At 34.1% G+C, this 24,518-nt stretch overlaps 1 pseudogene; it reads right to left on the bottom strand.

Moving 5' to 3' along the window:
• Window positions 1–24,518, bottom strand: part of LOC124370007 — a 65,902-nt pseudogene that overhangs the window by 10,126 nt on the left and 31,258 nt on the right.

Below are 24,518 nucleotides of genomic sequence, written 5' to 3'. Positions count from 1 at the left end.
AAGTTAGCAGCAACACGGAGTAGTAAGTTCATTGTTGTCTGTTCCAGTGGCTATTGTAAAGTGACGCTCTTTGCAACTGTTATTTGTTTGTGAGTGTTTAAAAATGTTTACAACCCAACAGCGAGTTTACATCCTTCAGTTGTAGTGGAAGCATAATAAAAATACTGCTATAATAATTGAAGAATTTAGTGGTACATATCCAGGTGTCGCGATACCCACTCGACAGTATATGCGGAAGTTAAATAAGAAATTTGAAAACACAGAAAGCGTTTTGAATGCCCCGAAGTGTGGTCGTTCACGATCAGTTTGCAACGAAGACAACCTGCAGACAGTTGCTCAAGCTTTTGTAGCTAGTCCCGGTAAATCAACTCGTAAGGCATCTGCTGAACTAGAAATATCAAAAAGAAGAGTGCAAATAATATTAAAGCAATTAAATTTTAAGCCGTACCGTCCATCTTTACATCAAGCGTTTTACCAGGATGATTCCGATAAGCGATTGGAATTCTGTGAGACGATAATTATCCGCTCAGAGGCTGATCCAAATTTCTCACGATCAATTTTGTGGTGTGATGAGGCATGTTTCAAACTAAATGGACGCGTTAAACAGCATAGCTGCGTGTATTGATCGGATGTAAATCCTCATACCGTAATCCAAGCAGATCTCAATGTGTCTGGTGTTATGATATGGAGAGATATTTCAAGTACTGCACTGGTCCTTATTTTCTTCAAGGAAATGTTAACTCAGAAAGTTACTTACGATTGCTGCAAGAAGTAGTAGTTACAGAGCTCAGAACAATCCTGTTTTCAATATTAATTCGCTCATCTGGCAACAAGATGGTGCCCCAGCACATTTCGGTATCCAAGTTCGAGAATGTTTAAACAACACATTTAATGAATGGATTGGTCGCCGTGGTACAATCGATTGGCCTGCGCGCTCGCCAGACCTGACCCCATGTGATTTTTCACTGTGGGGTATTATAAAGGAGACTGTGTATGCTTCTAAACCGCAAAATCTTGACGAACTCAGAAACCTAATTAGAAATGCATTTGAACTTGTTAATAATAATAAACCTTTATTGCTAAAAAATTGTGATTCTGTTCTCAGTCGTTGTATGAAGTGTATACAAAATCAAGGTGGACATTTCGAACAACTGCTTTAACATTGTATGGTAATATGTAAGTAATTGCATAAAATGAATTTGTTTTCTTGCTTAAAAGTGTTTTATTCAATTAACCTATAACGCCTTTAAATGTCTCTTCTGGGGAAACTGACATATGCGCCACCCTGTATATGGCCAACAAAATATTAAAAATTGAATCATCGGCAAAGACACATTGAAAAAGTTGTACAATATTGATTCCAGTTTTTTTTTTGTTTATAAGAATGATTATTTTCAATTTCAGATAAACTGTAACCTGCATGATTTCAGAACTTGTAGAGGAAACCCGAGGAAATATGCCAACTTAAACTCCAGTAATACGAATGTGTATTCTTGAATGTTTAGTAAACACGAATACAATACTTAATTAATCGTTACTTCGTACTTCATGCTCTTACACGCAACGTCTAAAATAAGACCTTAAAAGTACTTTAATGCAAATATATAAGTTAATTGAAACGTCAAAGAGAAAGAAAGTATTAAACTACAATCATCTAAATATAATCTAATATTAAATAAAGCAAGCAAGGGTTTATTAAAGACTAAGTTGTTATTAAATATTTCAACAAGAGTAGAAAAATAACACCATTATTAAAAACAGAACCTTCACCACCTGATTTCCTTATGTTTACACAATTTATGATATTAATACAGCCTATTGGGAGATAACTTGATGAAAAACGTAAGAAAGTATACGTAATGCTTTTTATTAATTTTGTTGCTATAATATTCATAAAAATACTCAACTCCTAGTTTGTGCGGAATTTAAAAATATAATTTATTCTTGTCTGTAATATAAATTTAAACACCAGTGATATTTCTATTACATACTAACCCACAGTGGTTTATTACTTTTTAAATATTTCATCTTTTAAAACTGAAGCATTTGTTTTACCTCTTAAATCTCACATTATTGTTGTATTTTTGTTCCCTTTTATTAATTTAGCTACCAAGTATATGCTTTAGATTTTAAATTTAAAGTATTAGTATTGTGGATGAAGTGTTTCTTGAAGTTCTTAATTTTGCCTTAAAGCTACACTCAGGCTATTGAACTTGCCGTAGTACTCCTTCCTATTTTTTTGTAAATTTTTAGTTTTTTAATTTTTATTATTTGTTCAAATTAGTGTAATAATTCACAGTGTGTGCCGAAACTGCAAAGGAATAAAACTCCGTTCGAGTAAATCTGCAGTGATCCCTCTTATAACAGGATATAATCAAGTATCGTGTTATTTGCCTTGCCATATAAATTTCGTAACGCTCAAATTGCTTGCAATTTATTACCTATAAATTAATAAGTACAGTAATGTATCACCCTACCACAATTTATGAATGACGGTAAATGAAAAAAACCAACGGGTAAAACGAGAATGTATCAGTTTTGTGTCCAGAAAGGGGCGTGATAATTCGTTAACGTTAGTCTTAGTAAAATTAGGTTTATTATAACACGTTTTAGGAGATTTTGAGCTTCAATTTGATTAATTACGTGATATTATAAGGAAAAATTATAAGTAACTTTATACGGCAACGACGAGGTACCCTTACACGGTTAGGTTAAGGGTAGCGTTACACGGCGAGATTAGATGTAATTTTACAAGGGTTGTCAGAGATAGCTTTACATGGTAAAATTGAGGTAGTATTGCACAGCGAGTTTAAGGTTAACGTCACAAGGAGAGTTAGAGATAACTTTATACAGTACAATTGAAGGAACCTTTTAACAGCGAGTTTAAGGTTAACGTTACAAGGAGAGTTAGAGATAACTTTATACAGTACAATTGAAGGAACCTTTTAACAGCGAGTTTAAGGTTAACGTTACAAGGAGAGTTAGAGATAACTTTATACAGTACAATTGAAGGAACCTTTTAACAGCGAGTTTAAGGTTAACGTTACAAGGAGAGTTAGAGATAACTTTATACAGTACAATTGAAGGAACCTTTTAACAGCGAGTTTAAGGTTAACGTCACAAGGAGAGTTAGAGATAACTTTATACAGTACAATTGAAGGAACCTTTTAACAACGAGTTTAAGGTTAACGTCACAAGGAGAGTTAGAGATAACTTTATACAGTACAATTGAAGGAACCTTTTAACAGCGAGTTTAAGGTTAACGTCACAAGGAGAGTTAGAGATAACTTTATACAGTACAATTGAAGGAACCTTTTAACAACGAGTTTAAGGTTAACGTCACAAGGAGAGTTAGAGATAACTTTATACAGTACAATTGAAGGAACCTTTTAACAACGAGTTTAAGGTTAACGTCACAAGGAGAGTTAGAGATAACTTTATACAGTACAATTGAAGGAACCTTTTAACAACGAGTTTAAGGTTAACGTCACAAGGAGAGTTAGAGATAACTTTATACTGTAAAATTGGATGTATCATCGCACAGCGAGTTTAAGGGCAACTTTACACGACGAGATTAGATGTAATTTTACGCGGATTGCCAGAGATAACTTTATACAGTACAATTGAAGGAACCTTTTTAAAGTGAGTTTAAAGGTTAACTTCACAAGGAGAGTTAGAGATAACTTTACACGGTAAAATTGGATGTAGTATTACATCATGTAGCGAGGTTAAGGACAACTTTACACGACGAGATTAGATGTAATTTTACGCGGATTGTCAGAGATAACTTTACACAGTACAATTGGATGTAGCATTACATCATGTAGCGAGGTTAAGGGTAACTTCATAAAGGGAGTTAAAGATAACTTTAAACAGTAAAATTGGATGTAGCATTACATCATGTAGCGAGGTTAAGGGCAACTTTAGTCTGCGAGATTATAAACAACTTGATACTGTAAAGTTAGAAGTATCCCTACACAGAGAGGTTAAATATAAATTTACACGATAATGATAGAAGTAACTGAACACGCTAAAGTTAAAGTTACCTCAAAGACAGCTAGGTTCAGAGCAACTTCAAACGGCGAGATTTTGAGATATCATTACATGATTATATAGAAGATATAAAAGACACATATAGAATATATATGGTGTAGCCCTGTGTTAGAAATAGATTTATAGCTGAACGGCTTCATTCGTACGGCAAGCAGCCCGCCTGCCCGACCGTTGGTGTTGGTTCGGAAGTCACCTTCAAGCCGTTGGTCCCTCAGGTGTGTTAAAGGCTACTTTACTTTACTTTATCTACAAATTGAGTGGCTGAATGCTGACTAGAGAGATCAATATTTAACACCACCAAGAGTTGTGGCTACGATATGAGAGAAATCATTTGCAGTTTTAAAGAACACAGTCTATTTTTCTCAAATTGAGAAAGGAATCTTCTTAAAAATTATTATCAGCGTCAGTTATGCTAATGATCCACTCCTTTTATTAAATTTGGTTCACTTAAAGTCAACAATTAGTCGTATAAATAATATATACACCATCACCAGCCAAAGAGGCAAATGGATTGAAGTAGGAATTTTCAGTATTGATCTGAACCATTTTCACATTAAGATACCGCCATTGTATGGGAATGGAAACGTGGTTACACAAATGTGACAATCAAAGGTGTGGAGGGAAAATCTTATTGTAGAAGGTCTAGAAGTTGCCGAAGTGTATGAAGAGCTTAGGGTCCTGCGTTTTCACCTCTATATATTGTAATAGGCCTTTATGTTGTTTTACAGATTCCTGCAGATTTACTGCGAATCAACAGTAGATTCGGTTATAGATTGACTTTCGGGGTTTAATTATAGTACGAGATACTGTAAGGATACCAAAAATCGATAATGTAAGGGAAATACCGATCTGAGAGTTGATTAGGGATCGGATAGGTGTCAAAGTTTACGAGAGCTCCAAAAATCGACAGTGTAAATGAAGTACCAATCTGAGAGTTGACTAAGGATCGAAGGCGTGTCGAAGTGTGTGAGAGCTCCAAAAAATCGATAGTGTAAATGAAGTACCAATCTGAGAGTTGACTAAGGATCGAAGGCGTGTCGAAGTGTGTGAGAGCTCCAAAAATCGATAGTGTAAATGAAGTACCAATCTGAGAGTTGACTAAGGATCGGAGGCGTGTGGAAGTGTGTGAGAACTCAAAATATCTGTGTTTAAAAAATTAAATTTGGTCAAATTTCCGCATTCTTTAAGTGGCCTTTGGACATTTTCTATAAAGATATACTTTTCTGATAATGTGAAGTTTCTAATAGTTTTAATGCATTGTATCTTTTCATTTTTTTGTAAATCCTCTACCACCACTTTTTAATTACAATGACTGAACCATATAAATAAATAAGCATGTATAAATAAATAAGCCTGTCACAAGCAATCAGAACATGCCTTCAAACACGAGTTAAAACCTTTGAAGCCATTGCAAAATTCGAAAATTACTAGGCATTGTTCTGTTATAAATATGATTTGTATACTTTGTAACATTTCTATCTTGTTTGCATTTTGTTTTGAGCAAAGTATACGAACATGATCAAAAACAAAAATTTAAAACTGAGTTTATTAACAAAAACCATATGATTCCTGAAAGTCACAAAACATACTGTATAAGGCAACTATGTGATTAGGTAGCTCGGAAATTTTTAATTCTTTAAATATACAAAACTATGTTTTAAAGCCCAGCCCTATCACACATCTGCAGTATAGGAGGAACAATCGTGTAACTTGAACAGTAATAGTCACTGGGGTACAGTGAAGTCAGAGAACATTATTTGGCCAATACAAGTAAGGATTAAGGAATGTAAAGCGATCTGAGAGGGATATTATAGAGATTCGTTCAACATGTATTCCATATAAATGCATATGTTAAGGTTGACGGTTCAAAATGTTCAAATGGTTAAGAAACTGAAATTTCAAGACAATACTGATACAACAATTATTTAAATCGAGTATGTATACTACCCAAATAAAAGTGTTTTTTTTCAATTTCTTCAAATGTATACACTAGTAGATTATTGATAATGAATTGATCAATAGAAATTTGAGTTTATTTTCTCAGCGGGCACCCATTGTAATGACGAATTAAAAAAAAATATGCTAACTAGAATACAGTAATGGGAGATAGAAATGGAACAGGATTTTTCCGGACATTTGCCATCGTTCAGTGATACAAAAATCAGCAGCACTACGTTTTGAGGTCTGCAATCTGTTCCCTTCTTAACTTTTAACTCATAATTACAAACTAGCTTAAAATAGACAGATCATACCAGAGCATTGTGACACGCGTAAGTCATCAATTACAACCACCATGTTGTGTGTCAACTTCACTAACTCTAAAACATGCACTTAATAAAAAACTAAACACAACACTAATTATTAAAACTGAACTGCAGAAAACAGGTCACAATAGGTTTGCACTCACCCACTAACCACCTATCTGAAGAACCGCCAGTTATTTACCTGAAGAAGAGATCAGATTGCAGATCTCGAAACGTAGTGTTGCTGTTTTATTTTTGTGTAACTGAACGATGGCAAAGTCCGGAAAAATCCTGTTCCTTCACAATCCTTCCATCGTAATAAACAAACTTCAATAAAGAAGGAGAAATTTTGATGTTGAGTCTGATAAGAGCCTGATGATTTAAGAAAGATGTTTCTAAGAAAGGAGCTGATTTTTTTGTTTGTTTAGATTTTGAGTTGACGAACCCCTGTGCTGTTCTGCAGTATTCAGACATAGATGACATGAACTAGAAGGCTGTTTACGTTGTCCTTAATCAATTTTTATTTATTATTTTTACTGATGTAATACACCGAATTTATCGTCTTTTCAGATATAATTTTCCATTATTACAATTGTATACATCATTTGTTAAAGCCAAAATTATGGTAAAGCGATATGATACAACCTACAGGTGTGGATGTTTTGTATTTCCTGCAGAAGAGCGCATAAGGAAAGCGTAGATCTGCCTTTTGTAACAAGTCGAAAGAAAGCGTGAAAACTATTGGGTGTTCGTGTTTGATCTGGTGTCTGATATGGATCATATATGGAAAGGTATACATCGTCATCGTTTCGTGGGAAATGTTGCTAAGAATTGTGTACCGTGTATATTGGAAGATTCAATAACCAACAATTCGTTATATCACGTAACCTTTGCTTCGTACTTCTTATGTCTGTACGAGGACTGAGAGATGGTCGTATGTATCCTTTTCTACAAATCTTTCTATCAGAATTCGAAAGCTATTTTTTTGTAAATTTACCTTTTCAGAAAATTTTAAGGAAACGCTTAATTCTAAAAGATTTTTAGATTGTACATGAATTCCTCTCCGACAATATGTATTAAAGAGTGGCTGATAGAGTTGAAACTGCTTCACGTCTTAATGTTATGCCCGATATACTATGATGGCTTATAACTATAATGTATCTGTATATAGTAGTAGGCTATTTAAAACCGACCTACGGCGATGCACTTGTGTATTTTATACAATAAAATAATAATTAAATTTCACCTGGTTTATGGTTTGATATCATTGATTCGTTCATTAAGCTTCTCTGAAAATGGATTATTTTTGTATTTATTTATTTACATAATTGTCACAGACGCACAATGATTTTTGCAAAGACTCGCCAATCATTACAAATTGTATACTAAACTAATTAAACTCAATTTCTAATACACCAATACACTGCAAATTGTACATTTTTTTTCCTATAGCAAGTCGGATGCCTCAAAGTCCTGACGGAGAAGCCAAGGACTCAGCCACACTGTAGAAACAGTGAGATAGTAGATAGTAGAAAGTATTTTGTATTTTGGAAGCGATTTTTCTTTCCTTATTGAAAGTGGCATATGATTGTAAATGTGTATACATGTATAAAGCGGTGACCTTTCCAGAAATCTTGTAATTGTAAATAGGATACTGGAGCAATTGAGAGTTTCTTGTGAAATGAGAGTGATGGTGGTTGTTATAAATTGTTGTGTGTGCTTTGACGTAAAGAAGACTCTGAAGAATGAAAAGAGAAGGTGATGAAGTATTTGAAAATCTCTAAAGTGCTTCCTGCATGGGTCACGAAAAGGAGCCGAGTTGATCAGTCTTACCATTTTCTTTAGGATAAAAACATTTTTCAGAGGAAGGGGAATTTCCCTAGAAGATGGTTCCATACAATATACGAGAATGAGCATAGGCAAAGTAAACCTGATTGAGAGTGTGTTTGTCAACAACACGTGAAAGAGTGAGAAAGGCAAAGAACGCTTTACTAAGTTTTGTCAGTAACTCATTTATGTGGTGGTGCCAAGTTAGACATGAGTCTATTTTGATTCCTAGAATTTTGTTACTGGTACTTAGTTAAAATCTGTTAGGAAAACTAGGAATCACTATGGGAAAAAAATCGGTAGTTTAATATTAAAATTGAGAGAAATTGAGTCTTTTCTGGATTAAGCTTTAAACCCATTTGCTGAAAACCATTCCTTCATTAAATTTAAGTTCTCCACCAATGTCTCAACAAATTGATCTTTGTTTTTTATCTGAGGCAACTACTGATGTGTGATCAGCTAATAGGGCCATTTTTATGTTATTGACATCAGACATATCATTGAAATAGATTAAAAAGAGGAGGAGGGACCAAGTATCGAGCCTTGTGGCACACCAGCAAGTAACTTTCGGAACCCACTTCTTGTCTCAGAATTCAATACTACACACTGCTCACGATCAAACAGATAGGTTTTAAACCACATAAAAGATATAAAAGACACATATAGAAAATATATGGTGTAGCCCTGTGTTAGAAATAGATTTATAGCTGAACGGCTTCATTCGTACGGCAAGCAGCCCGCCTGCCCGACCGTTGGTGTTGGTTCGGAAGTTACCTTCAATCCGTTGGTCCTCAGGTGTGTTAAAGGCTACTTTACTTTACTTTATCTACAAATTGAGTGGCTGAATGCTGACTAGAGAGATCAATATTTAACACCACCAAGAGTTGTGGCTACGATATGAGAGAAATCATTTGCAGTTTAAAGAACACAGTCTATTTTTTTTCAAATTGAGAAAGGAATCTTCTTAAAAATTATTATCAGCGTCAGTTATGCTAATGATCCACTCCTTTTATTAAATTTGGTTCACTTAAAGTCAACAATTAGTCGTGTAAATAATAGATACACCATCACCAGCCAAAGAGGCAAATGGATTGAAGTAGGAATTTTCAGTATTGATCTGAACCATTATCACATTAAGATACCGCCATTGTATGGGAATGGAAACGTGGTTACACAAATGTGACAATCAAAGGTGTGGAGGGGAAATCTTATTGTAGAAGGTCTAGAAGTTGCCGAAGTGTATGAAGAGCTTAGGGTCCTGCGTTTTCACCTCTATATATTGTAATAGGCTTTTATGTTGTTTACAGATTCCTGCAGATTTACTGCGAATCAACAGTAGATTCGGTATAGATTGACTTTCGGGGTTTAATTATAGTACGAGATACTGTAAGGATACCAAAAATCGATAATGTAAGGGAAATACCGATCTGAGAGTTGATTAGGGATCGGATAGGTGTCAAAGTTTACGAGAGCTCCAAAAATCGATAATGTAAATGAAGTACCAATCTCAGAGTTGACTAAGGATTGGAGGCGTGTCGAAGTGTGTGAGAGCTCCAAAAAATCGATAGTGTAAATGAAGTACCAATCTGAGAGTTGACTAAGGATCGGAGGCGTGTGGAAGTGTGTGAGAACTCAAAATATCTGTGTTTAAAAAATAATTTGGTCAATTTCCGCATTCTTTAAGTGGCCTTTGGACATTTTCTATAAAGATATACTTTCTGATGATGTGAAGTTTCTAATAGTTTTAATGCATTGTATCTTTTCATTTTTTGTACATCCACTACCACCACTTTTTATTACAATGACTGAACCATATAAATAAATAAGCATGAATAAATAAATAAGCCTGTCACAAGCAATCAGAACATGCCTTCAAACACGAGTTAAAACCTTTGAAGCCATTGCAAAATTCGTAAAATTACTAGGCATTGTTCTGTTATAAATATGATTTGTATACTTTGTAACATTTCTATCTTGTTTGCATTTTGTTTTTGAGCAAAGTATACGAACATAATCCAAAACAAAATATAAAACTGAGTTTATTATCACAAAACCGTATGATTCCTGAAAGTCACAAAACATACTGTATAAGTGTTAAATTACTAAACTTATAAAAATAAGAAATAAACTGTAATCTGCCATAACATTGAATTGTATTTTCAGAACCACATTTTTAAAACATAAACAAAAAAACATCTGATGGATTAATTATAAAAGGCAAAATTAAATCAATCATATGTATCAATTCTCCCCCCCTAAACTTCACATTTCAATAGCTGGTCAACATGCCTCCTCCAAAACACTTCCATCGTCCATTTTAACTTTGTACAGTAGCGAACTTCCCTTTTTCCATAATTGTTCCAAAACTCCACTTGTATCTTGAGTTGGTGTAATCTCGAGCCTGTACTCTGTCTCCCACTTGAAATTGTCTGTGTACGATTCGTGTAACTTCTTGTGCATTTTTGCTATCTGGTAGTAATAGGCTCAAGTGAATTCGAACACTTCTTCCAAACATTAAGTTGTATGAGTTTGAGCCAGTTGTGTTTTGGAGATTGTCGAAGTTGCATCAAAAGCCTATATAATTTTAGCTCAATCTTTCCCCCCCTCATCTTCCATTGCCCTCAGTGATTTTTTTACTGTTTGGATATAACGCTCAGCTTGTCCATTAGACAAGGATGGACGAAGGATGTAGTTTTGTGTACAACACCATTAGCAGATAAGAACTGGCGAAATATTGTAGATGTAAATTGGCTTCCATTGTCTGAAACTAAGACCAAAGGAAGGCCGAAATGTAGAAAACATTTTTTCTTAGCTCCTTCATACACTATTCTGCTGACGTGTTTTTAGTAGGGATTACTTCAACCCACTTGGTAAAGGCGTCCACAACATGAAAATACCACTGACCTTGTATCGGGGCCAGCAAAATCTATGTGTAATCTCTCCCATGGTCCCTTGAGGACCATGGATCCTCGGTCATCCAGCCATGGATGATTCGGTCCTTTTGCAGGTTGATTTTGTTTTAGTCGACATTGTTTACATGTACGTACCATTTGCTCAATATCTCTGTCAATACTTTTCCACGTGCAAAAACTTCTAGCAAGGATTTTCATCTTCTCCATGCCTAGATGTCCAACATGTAGTTCATTTAACACTGAGTGTTGTAAAGCTTCTGGAATCATTATCCTGTAGCCCTTGAATATGCAACCATTTTGTAGTGTTAGTTCGTTGTCGTGGAAACCAAAAGGTTCGACCGTCTCTCCTGTTTCAAGGGCATGTAGTACTGGTTGTAAATATTTATCTTGAGCAGTTGTTCTGGATATAAGCATACTGTCAATCTGCAATTGAAATCAAGTTGATTAAGTTGAAAAAGGCTGCAATCGTCCACAAAGTTTGTAGTGCTATGTTCAGTAGGAAAAACGAGACAAAAAGTCAACGTTGGCATGGTCAGAGGTTCTTCTATATTCAATTGAGTAGTCAAAACCTGATAAAAAGTGTGCATAATTGAACAGTCTTGTAGCAGATATTGTTGGAAGGGTTTTGGTGGAACTGAATATTGACACTAACGGTTTATGGTCAGTCACTAAAATGAACTTTCGCCCGTAGCAGTAAGGGAAAAATTTTCTTGAGTCCCCAGTAAATACCTGTTGCTTCCTTATCAATTTGACTGTATTTTTGTTCACATTTGTCAAAGTGCGTGAGGCAAAACTAATTGGCCTCTCACTTCCATCGCTGTATCGATGTGAAAGACAGGCTCCAAGGCCCACTGGAGACGCATCGGTTTGCAAGCACTAATGGGAGTTCTGGATTGTAGTGGACAAGTACATTGTTACTGGTTATTTCCGACTTAACCTTCTGAAAAGCCTTCTTCACATTTTGAAGTCCACATATAACGGTTGCCTTTCTTCAGTAAATTATTGAGTGGGTGGAGGATTGTTGCTAAAATCTTTGATGAACTTGTTGTAATAGTTTGCCAGACCGAGAAATGTTCTAAGTTCACTTATGTTTTCCGGTCTTTTGCTGTTCATGATAGACAAGACTTTGTCTTTGGTTTTGTGAAGTCCTTGAGCATCAATGACATGCCCAAGATATTGGATACTCGTTTGAAAAAACTTGCATTTATCTCGGTTCATCTTTAAGTTATTGTTTCTTAATCGTTCTAGAACGTTACGTAATCTAGCCAATAATTCTTCAGCTGTTTTACCCTGAACGATAATATCGTCAAAGAAAACATTGTACACCAGAAAGTCCCTGCAAGGTTTTGTCCATGAATTGTTGCCAGAGAGATGGTGCTACCTTCACCCCAAACATCAAACGATTTACTTTGTACATACCTTTATGGGTGCTGAGTGTCTGCATGTGTGCACTTTCTTCGTCCATTTTCATGTGGAGGTAAGCATTAGAAATATACAAGGTACAAAATAATTTTCCTCCGTTCATTTGAGAGAAGATTTCTTCAATCCTGGGTAATGGATGGTTTTCGTCTTTGATCACTTTGTTTAAAGTCACTTTATAGTCAGCACAAATCCGTGTTTGACCGTTCGGCTTGACAACAGGTACGATGGGTGTTCCCCAGTCTGAATGATCTACTTTTTGTTATGATTCCACATTCTTCTAGTCTCGTAAGTTCATTTTCTACTTTACTTCTTAGGGAAAACGGTACTTGTCTTGGTTTTACAAATATTGGCGTCCGCGCCATCAGTAAGTCTAAAATGTCCCAGATATTCAGGTATAACACCAATTTTTCCATCAAATAAGTCACTAAATTCACTTAACAAGCTTCCTAGATTTGAAGTCCTGACTCGTTGGAAGACTTTTAACCTCACCCCAATCTAATTTAACTTCTCTCAACCAGTCCCTTCCGAATATGGCGTCAACGTTTTGATCAATTAGGTAAAGTTTTCCAACAAACTTCTGAGTCTTGTACGTGCTTTTAACAAATGTTACTCCTTTCGGTTTTATGGTTTCTCCTGTATAAGTTCGAAGTTCAATGTTAGTAGAAAATATTTTCTGTGGGATGGCAAGCTTTTTAAACTCGTTGTAAGACATTGTACTAAGAGCTGCACCAGTGTCTAATTCCATGGTAATGTCCTGCCTTCGATGTTGATGTTTAACCATAAATTTGTCATTATTTCTGTCACTAATTACATTAATCTCATATTCATTCTCACTATTCAAGTCACTTTTTGCTTTCAGTTTGATGTTGTCCAGGTTTCATTTGTAATTGAGATTTACTTTGCAAACAAACACTAGCTATGTGTCCAACTTTTCCACATTTTCGACAAGTTGCATCTATGAATCTGCAGCTATTAGCACGATGGGAGGTGAACCACAACGATAGCATTTTCCTTTGAGCTTTTCAATGGCTGAATTTGTTGAACGTGGACTAAGTAGAGGTTTTGGCCGAGGTGAGACTCTCTTAGATGTGTTTTTCTTCATTTGAATGTCTTTGCTGAACCTGATTTAATTCAATGTGTTCAGTACGTGTTCGGCTAACAGTCATACTTTCTGCTTTGGCAAGCTCTATAGCCGAAGCTATGTTCACAATGTCCTGATAGGTGTGTTTTCTCTGCGGTCTTGGAGTAATTTTAGTCCGAATATCTATGTCTTTCAATCCACGTAATAAACTGTAACTTGAGAAATAAGTCTGCAACTGATTTACTGCAACCACAATTGAAGTTACAGTTAATTGTCATCTTCTTGAGAGCCACCGAGAACTCACTAACTGATTCATGTTCTTGTTGAGTCCGTGAAATAAATTTATGCTGCAAGGCCCACTGGCTTGGTTGCGGGTCGATAAAATCCTTGAGAAGCTGTACTAACTCGTCGTAATCTTTATCTAACGGGTCGTTGGGAGCACAAATATCGTACAGTTTGTTGGTGCAGTTGGGGAGTGAGAGCATGTAGCAATGTGTAAACTTTAGTTTTATCATCAGCTCTTTGATTCTTTAGTTGTAAAAACACTTCTAATCTTCTCACAAAATTTGAAATGGTTTTCATCAGGGTGGTAGGGATTGAAATTTATATTCCCTGAAGTGTAGTTTGAAACCGTACAAACAGCTTCACTTGGAGATGAAGTAGATGTAAATGTTTGTGTCTTTGAGATTGTGTACCATTTCTTGTAATTTTGTTGTAAGGTATAAATACTCATCCTCCACATTACATCTGTATTCTATTTCATGTTCTAAATAGTTTTCATCTGTCAAACAATCAATGCCATTCTGAACCTGCTTGTAACGTTCCCAGTATTCAGTCACAGCCTTGATTTTTATATTTAGTTCGGTTAATGTAGGGTTACCTTCAGCAAGTCTTTTTGCCCTTTGAAAATTGGCCCTTAATAATAGATCGAGCTTTTTTAGTTTTTGTAACTCTTCTTCTTCTTTAGTCATTTCTCCTTCTTTTTACCTCGTCGCCACTGTTAAATTACTAAACTTATAAAAATAAGAAATAAACTGTAATCTGCCATAACATTGAATTGTATTTTCAGAACCACATTTTTAAAACATAAACAAAAAAAAACATCTGATTGGATTAATTATAAAAGGCAAAATTAAATCAATCATATATATCAATAAGGCAACTATGTGATTAGTAGCTGGGAAATTTTTAATTCTTTAAATATACAAAACTATGTTTAAAGCCCAGCCCTATCACACATCTGCAGTATAAGAGGAACAATCGTGTGACAGTTACAGTATTAGTAATTGAGTCACTGGGGTACAGTGAAGTCAGAGAACATTATTTGGCCAATACAAGTAAGGATTAAGGAATGTAAAGCGATCTGAGAGGGATATTATAGAGATTCGTTCAACATGTATTCCATATAATGCATATGTTAAAGGTTGACGGTTCAAAATGTTACTAGGCACGTACGATTAAGAAACTGAAATTTCAAGAAAATACTGATAGAACAATTATTAAATCGAGTATATATACTACCCAAATAAAAGTGTTTTTCAATTTCTTCAAATGTATACACTAGTAGATTATTGATAATGAATTGATCAATAGAAATTTGAGTTTATTTTCTCAGCGGGCACCCATTGTAATGACGAATTCAAAAAAAAATTATGCTAACTAGAATATAGTAATGGGAGATAGAAATGGAACAGGATTTTTCTGGACATTTGCCATCGTTCAGTGATACAAAAATCAGCAGCACTACGTTTCGAGGTCTGCAATCTGTTCTCTTCTTAACTTTAACTCATAATTACAAACTAGCTTAAAATAGACAGATCATACCAGAGCATTGTGACACGCGTAAGTCATCAATTACAACCACCATGTTGTGTGTCAACTTCACTAACTCTAAAACATGCACTTAATAAAAAACTAAACACAACACTAATTATTAAAACTGAACTGCAGAAAACAGGTCACAATAGGTCTGCACTCACCGACTAACACCCTATCTGAAGAACCGCCAGTTATTTACCTGAAGAAGAGATCAGATTGCAGATCTCGAAACGTAGTGTTGCTGTTTTATTTTTGTGTAACTGAACGATGGCAAAGTCCGGAAAAATCCTGTTTCCTTCACAATCCTTCCATCGTCAAGTAAAATCTTCAAACAAACAAAGAGATTTAAATGTTGATGTTGAGTCTGATAAGAGCCTGATGATTTAAGAAAGATGTTTCTAAGAAAGGAGCTGATTTTTTGTTTGTTTAGATTTTGAGTTGACGAACCCCTGTGCTGTTCTGCAGTATTCAGACATAGATGACATGAACTAGAAGGCTGTTTACGTTGTCCTTAATCAATTTTTATTTATTATTTTTACTGATGTAATACACCGAATTTATCGTCTTTTCAGATATAATTTTCCATTATTACAATTGTATACATCATTTGTTAAAGCCAAAATTATGGTAAAGCGATATGATACAACCTACAGGGTGGATGTTTTGTATTTCCTGCAGAAGAGCGCATAAGGAAAGCGTAGATCTGCCTTTGTAACAAGTCGAAAGAAAGCGTGAAACTATTGGGTGTTTCGTGTTTGATCTGGAGTCTGATATGGATCATATATGGAAAGGTATACATCGTCATCGTTTCGTGGGAAATGTTGCTAAGAATTGTGTACCGTGTATATTGGAAGATTCAATAACCAACAATTCGTTATATCACGTAACCTTTGCTTCGTACTTCTTATGTCTGTACGAGGACTGAGAGATGGTCGTAGGTATCCTTTTCTACAAATCTTTCTATCAGAATTTGAAAGCTATTTTTTGTAAATTGACCTTTTCAGAAAATTTTAAGGAAACACTTAATTCTAAAAGATTTTTAGATTGTACATGAATTCCTCTCCGACAATATGTATTAAAGAGTGGCTGATAGAGTTTAAACTGCTTCACGTCTTAATGTTATGCCCGATATACTATGATGGCTTATAACTATAATGTACTCTGTATATAGTAGTAGGCTATTTAAACCGACTACGGCGATGCACTTGTGTATTTTATACAATAAAATAATAATTAAATTTCACCTGGTTTATGGTTTGATATCATTGATTCGTTCATTGGGCTGCTCTGAAAAATGGATTATTTTGTATTTATTTATTTACATAATTGTCACAGACGCACAATGATTTTGCAAAGACTCGCCAATCATTACAAATTGTATACTAAACTAATTAAACTCAATTTCTAATACACCAATACACTGCAAATTGTACATTTTTTTTCTTATAGCAAGTCGGATGCCTCAAAGTCCTGACGGAGAAGCCAAGGACTCAGCCACACTGTAGAAACAGTGAGATAGTGGATAGTCTTTTGAAAGTATTTTGTATCTTGGAAGCGATTTTTCTTTCCTTATTGAAAGTGGCATATGATTGTAAATGTGTATACATGTATAAAGCGGTGACCTTTCCAGAAATCTTGTATTGTAAATAGGATACTGGAGCAATTGAGAGTTTCTTGTGAAATGAGAGTGATGGTGGTTGTTATAAATTTTTTTGTGTGCTTTGACGTAAAGAAGACTCTGAAGAATGAAAAGAGAAGGTGATGAAGTATTTGAAAATCTCTAAAGTGCTTCCTGCATGGGTCACGAAAAGGAGCCGAGTTGATCAGTCTTACCATTTTCTTTAGGATAAAAACATTTTTCAGAGGAAGGGGAATTTCCCTAGAAGATGGTTCCATACAATATATGAGAATGAGCATAGGCAAAGTAAACCTGATTGAGAGTGTGTTTGTCAACAACACGTGAAAGAGTGAGAAAGGCAAAGAACGCTTTACTAAGTTTTGTCAGTAACTCATTTATGTGGTGGTGCCAAGTTAGACATGAGTCTATTTTGATTCCTAGAAATTTTGTTGCTGGTACTTAGTTGAAATCTGTTAGGAAAACTAGGAATCACTATGGGAGAAAAAAATCGGTAGTTAATATGAAAATGGAGAAATTGAGTCTTTTCTGGATTAAGCTTTAACCCATTTGCTGAAAACCATTCCTTCATTAAATTTAAGTTCTCCACCAATGTCTCAACCAGTTGATCTTTGTTTTTATCTGAGGCAACTACTGATGTGTGATCAGCTAATAGGGCCATTTTTATGTTATTGACATCAGACATATCATTGAAATAGATTAAAAAGAGGAGGGGACCAAGTATCGAGCCTTGTGGCACACCAGCAGTAACTTTTCGGAACCCACTTCTTGTCTCAGAATTCAATACTACACACTGCTCACGATCAAACAGATAGGTTTTAAACCACCCCAAGGCCACCACCCCAATTCCGTAACGCTCAAGCTTCCCGACCAGAATATCAAGATTGACACAATCGAACGCCTTGAAGAAGTCGCAGAAAACACCAATGGTGTATCGCGACCCGTCCACTGCACCCGACACATTCTCCAAGAACTCAAATGATTCCGAACAGTGTTTTCCTTTATATCCTTAACAGTTTTCAGTGAGAGCAGGACATCAAGCGCGTCCTCAGCATCCTGCTCTCTCACCACAGGCAGGTGTGACCTTCCTCAACATTACTGTGAAGTTTTCATAAACATTTACGTGTGAAAGTCAAAGAAGGTGTGAAATGTGAGACAGTACTCTCTTATCAACCGGTATATGGTTTCTATTGGTATAGCCTACTCATATGTAAATACCTTACGTATGCGAAGGCGCAGTTTTGATAAGAAATAAGTTATTATGTGCTGATTACAATACAAAGCAACACATTATTTGCCCGGGGGGGGGGGTGTAAACATTACTATCAGACTAGCAAATTTTTTTTATATGTTTCGCTTTGTACAATCCATGAATTTTTCCAAACGGTGACCGCCAAATGTGAACGACTACTCAAAAAGAATATTTCGATTGACAAAAAGTGTTTGACAGAGTCAATTTGAAATTTTCTATTTCGTGGGGTTTTCACAGGATCCATGTTGGGACATTTTGAGGCCACCTTTTTCTTACCAATTTTGTTTCTAATGCCCTTTTAGTTTATTAATTATTTATTACACATCTTTGTTTAGACGAATAAAAATCAAATTTGTGGAAACAGGTACTAATTTTCCTCCTAAATTTTGATCTCCCACATTGCTTAATTTTTTATCATACTCATATATGAGTCCTTAAACGTGTTCTGGTTTGAAATCTTTTTGAATTATTTTAACAATTATTTTTTATTACTCATTAAAATACATGTTCTACAATTTGAGATGCATCAGTATATAGATCCGCAGGAAACCTTTTTTATATTAGGGACTTTTTGAATAGAATTATAAGTAACCGAACGAATATAAAATGTTATAGAATATGCATCACATATTATATTTCATACACCACTCTCCCATGTTGTGCAATTTGTAATGTATTATCTTGTGGAGGTCCACATGCACATTTTTATTTGAACGAAACTTTCTTTGAGTAATACACAGTTAAATGAAAACATATGCCCAAACTAATTAGTAGAAATATATTATTTCACGCGATTTGAATTTGTCTGTACTATATGGGTCTGTAGAAGTGTGTTTTAATTTGTAAATTACTTTTAATCATTCCGTTATAAGTAAATATTTATAATTTATAGAAGAATAAGTTCAATTTATATATATTTATATATATATATATATATATATATATATTTTTCTCCTTACGGTCTAATTTGATGATTGAAATTATATGATGTATGTTACAAAACGAGTTCTTAAAATTTCGGAATTCTAAACATTTTATGTAAAGTTTTAGGAAAACAACGAGAAAGTAAAACAATTAAACTACACCAAAATTACTAAATACGTTAATCCTTTATTTGAGTCAGTTACAAATAAAGTAGCTATGGCGGGAAGGGTTGATCAAATGTGAATGTTGAGCTTAGCTTCAATTCGCCTTCCTCTTAGTGCAACGTCTGGAATTTGACGTAGTCGCAGACTTGACTCCTGGAACCTGGAGTTGTGTTCGTCTGAAGAGATCTAAAAGATTAACTGATCAGGCATTAAGAATATCTTTTCACACGAAGTATACTATATTATGTAGTCTATGTGTCTCTGATGTCTAAAAGATGCAAAGAGTTCGTTTTGAGCTTCTTCGTCACCGACTTTTCTTGATTCCAGGAGTCAAGTCTGTGATAACGACAGATTCCAGACGCTAGACTAAGAGACAGGTCAACTGGAGCTGAAGTCTACATTCGCATTTAATCAATCCTTTCCACCATAGCTACGACTTCTACTTTAAAAGTAATTCTTCTCGAATTGTCTTTCAGCATCTCATTGGCCATGCATTCTTTTAGAATACCCTTGACGCTGACTTGTTATTCTATATGATAAACTGGTCATCATCATATCGGATAAACTAATTTCTAGAATTATATTTAATCTCCCACAAAATATAATATCTACAACTAATTAATTATCTCACCACAACAACACAGTACGGTAATTAAGTTTTCTAAAGATATCATGAATCAGGACGAATCATTCAGTGTTCTAATTTCTTAATTTAGTTTAAAATTAAAATTATTGAATTTGTAGGAATTTCGATATTCCTTTTACTTATTTACTTTTATTCCACACTGTATTAGCTAAATTTTAGTGTAGAAATACGATAACTGTGCTCGTCTCCACCTTTTTAATGCACATAATATAACATTGTATTCACTGCAATTAATGTATTTCGGTGAAAAACATAGATTTAATTTAATTCTTTTCACATTGAGTAATAAATAATTAGAATCACGCTCGATCCCGAAATGAATTAATTTCATACATTGTAGTTTTAAACAGGACTGTGTAGATATACTGAAGCGACGTAGTATTCCAACAGAACATTGTGCGTATCTCACACGTGTTTCTGATGTGGAGGTTACATCAATTCATCTTCACTATTACTTAATAAATGAAATAAATTAGATGAATTAAAATTAATAAAAATTTTCAATGACAAAATAAAATGTAATAATAAAATAAAAATTGAATAATAATTAATAAAAATTAAATTATAATAAAATAATAATAATAATAATAATATTGAAAACATAAAAAATTATAATAAAATAAATAATAATAAAAATTACAAAATAAAAATATTTTATTATTATATTAATTAGTAATAAAATATAAAACTCAATAGACATTAGACAGATGAATTAAAATTAATAATAATTTCAAATTAAAAAATTAAAATTAAATAGTAAATAAAAAAGTAAAATAACAAAATAATAACAAGGTACAAATGATAATGAAATGAAAAATAAAAAGTAATAATAAAAATACTAACAAAACTATAATAAAATAAATAATAATACTATCATAACATAAAAATATCTCATTATTAAATTACATAGTAATAAAAATAATAAAATTCAATAAACATTAAACACGATGAAATTATTAAACATTTAGTGGCAGGGTTATAAGCACAACAGCAAAAGTAAGAAATAAGCCAATTGAATGTAATATGAGCTAGCCTGGCTTGCGTGCCTCGCAAACTTAACTATAATTATAGCTGTCGTGCACCCGCCCTGTTCTGTTCTTATTTGCTCGTTAAATAGTTGACATCATCCTGGAAACGGATAATTTATTACTAACAAAGTTTCAGATATTAGACTCCTTTCCGGAATGTGTCTTGGTCTTTACATTGATTTTGTAATTTAAAGTCGATGCCAACTTTAAGCAAATATATTATATTATTATTTATTAAAATAATAAATAATATCGTTAAGAAAAATAATAATCATATCATTGTTTGGTTGCTTTTTATTAGTTTATTTTTATTTATTTACCTAGTATATTATTTGATTTTTCGGTACAAAAATATATATAAAAAATTGGCAAAACTATAGTAAATTTTATTTTTAAGAAATAATTAGTTATTTATACGTGTAAAAATAGTTGCAGAAGGTGAATTACTATAAATAAACAACTCTGAAAATGAAATTTATAGTAACGTACATACTTAGAAATTGCCTTCTGTTTTTTAATGCAATGACTGCCATGTAAGTCAAATATTTCCAATATATTCTGTACACTATTGTCATATATTTATCAGAACTTAAATAAATATCGCAAAGAACATAAAAAATGAAAAAAATAAGTCCTCTTTTTAGGATTTGATGTAATATTTAACGAAAAAGTACCCGTTATAAATGTTATATTTTAGAAGTAGTTACAAATTTACCAATTTACCACATTTAAATTAAATTGAGTTTAAATAAAAAATATAGTTTCGTATAAAATCAATGTGGTATTAAATAAAGGAAATGAAGGCAATGAAACTAATTTTATTTTATTAAACTGTTTATTTATTTATTTTTTAACAACAGCTGTTCCAGTAACGTAATTGTAAAATTACAGATGTTCTTAAAGAAAGTAGTCATACAGTGTATTTGTAGTTCTGCCTCCATGGGAAAGCGCACTGACTTTGCCGTTAAAAATAATAAATTAAAAATTACATTAATTATTTAATATTAAAATGTGTTTTAAATATTAAATTTCCAAAATCAAATTACACAATATTGAGTTTTTAATCAACAAACCTTTTCATACTAGCAACTTTTTTCACTGATAACTAGTTCAAAATTAATAAATAAATATCTCGTGTTTAATTTAACTTCTTTTCCATGACAGGCTAATTAAAATGCCGTGGCAAGTGTTTAATTTTACAGTTTTACACTGGATTCGGCTATTAACTCATTTCTAAGTCTCAAAAACTATTAATTAGTGCGATGAAAGTTTTAGTTGTTATTTTATGCAAATATTATGTCCATCTATCATACAGCAATATATAAAATCTACAAACTAATCTAAAAGTGCGATTTATTATTTGATGTAGTTGTGAAGTGACAGAACAGGGCGGGGTGTTAGACGGAAGCGGAAGCAGCTTGGCCGTGGCCGGGCTTACGGTCTGGTACCAGGGAGTGGAGAAAATTAAGCCCGATAGATCGGGGCTCCCGCCATTGGGATCCCCCGGGTCCAGGCCTGCCCCACGGGGCCTGCGTCGACAACTACAACACACATTTCTGCAGTCTCAGCCACAGTGCAGACTCAATGGTTTCACACAAGCTAACGCATTTTATATTTTTTTGGAATGTTTTGTATAAAAGATATTGGTTCACAATATTAGTATGTTCTGTACAATACCCTATTACAGCTTATTTACAACAATCCAATCAATTCTTGAAAAGCAGCAACCCCACGGGGCTTGCGTCATCAACTACAACACACAGTTCTGCAGTCTCAGCCACAGTGCAGACTCAATGGTTTCACACAAGCTAACGCATTTTATATTTTTTGAAATGTTTTGTATAAAAGATATCGGTTCAAAATTAGTATGTTCTGTACAATACCCTATTACAGTTTATTTACAACAATCCAATCAATTCTTGAAAAGCAGCAACCCCACGGGGCTTGCGTCATCAACTACAACACACAGTTCTGCAGTCTCAGCCACAGTGCAGACTCAATGGTTTCACACAAGCTAACGCATTTTATATTTTTTGAAATGTTTTGTATAAAAGATATCGGTTCAAAATTAGTAAGTTCTGTACAATACCCTATTACAGCTTACTTACACAATCCAATCAAACATTGAAAACCATCTCGACATACAAAGTTTTGCTATGATAATATTGAGACACTAATTGTGGTACTCGTTTTTGTATCGTCATTTCCGGTGCGGTATTTTGCTGGAGCCAGAGAACCAAAAACGTATAAATTTAGAGGGATAATAGATACTTGTAAATATCGCATATGCAGAACTGCCTATTGGTGGAGTATGGCACTTTGAAACATTGTAAGTCGTGTTAGCATTGATTTGTGAATTGCTCTCATGTAAATTTTCGTACCAATGTAGAACAACCAAATAGTTCATTCATCTTTATGTTCAAAAGAAAATAATTCGAACTCTGGCAATTTTTTTGTCGGTGTTTGGTTACATAACCTGGATGGAATATATAAATAGAAAGGTCCCATGCGATGAGAGCGGCCTGGGCGAAATCTTCAGTGGCGTCCTTGAAATGCCCTTTTAACTTACCTCCAGTTAAGCTGGCTGCAATAAAACAACCTTGACCTTTTCTTTCTAAGAATAATGTTAATCCTCATGCACTTTTACTCCCTTATTTTTGATTGTAAAGTTGTGGAATATGATGATGTCTCATTTGGAAGACTTTATAAATACGCATCCGAACGCTTTATCTGTGTAAAGGATAACAGGATTTTAGTCATTTGCCATCGTTATAGGTTATAAATGGTATGACACAACGTTTCGAGGATTGGAATTTATCCTCTTCGTCACTTGGGTGGACTATTAATATATACTAAAATAACGAAGAGAAAGAAGTAAAGAAGGGAAAGAAAAGGGTTAAAACATACCCAAAACCGCCTGAAGTCCAGTCCAGGCGTTGTCACTGCACAGGATGCAAGTCCCGAGCACAAATCACAAGTACGAGGATAACAATCACACATCACATAAGTACAGGCTACAGTGGGATACTAACAGGAATGGCGATGTCGGCTCTTTCATCGGCACCCTTTTTGAACCCATTTCTTTCCCTTCTTTACTTCTTTCTGCTCGTTATTTTTGTATGTATTAATAACTCCCCCACTTGATGAAGAGGATAGATTCCTCGAAACGAAGTGTTATACCTTTTATAACATATGACGATGGCAAATGTCTGAAATCGTGTTATTCTTTCAAAACTTCCATCGTCAATCACACACGTTCAACAATGAATTTCGTGTATAGTTTGTACTTTTTTAGTATTCAAATGATGACGTACGAGTTCGGGAATCTTTTCTGAACAACCTAAAAATACATATATACATAATGTTTTGCTTATTGACTGATTCAGTGAATGGCGATTAATTCATCGATTCACTTTATATAAACGGCGATTCCTGTTACTATAAAAAATATTGCAATCTGGAATACCGCCATACTACATTCACAGCTGGTCTCTAATCTTTTCTTCAGGAGT

This window comes from Homalodisca vitripennis, chromosome X (genome assembly GCF_021130785.1).
Source record: "Homalodisca vitripennis isolate AUS2020 chromosome X, UT_GWSS_2.1, whole genome shotgun sequence".
Lineage (NCBI taxonomy): Eukaryota > Metazoa > Arthropoda > Insecta > Hemiptera > Cicadellidae > Homalodisca > Homalodisca vitripennis.
The sequence above is the reverse complement of the archived record's forward strand: the minus strand, read 5'-3'. Positions and strand labels throughout refer to the sequence as shown.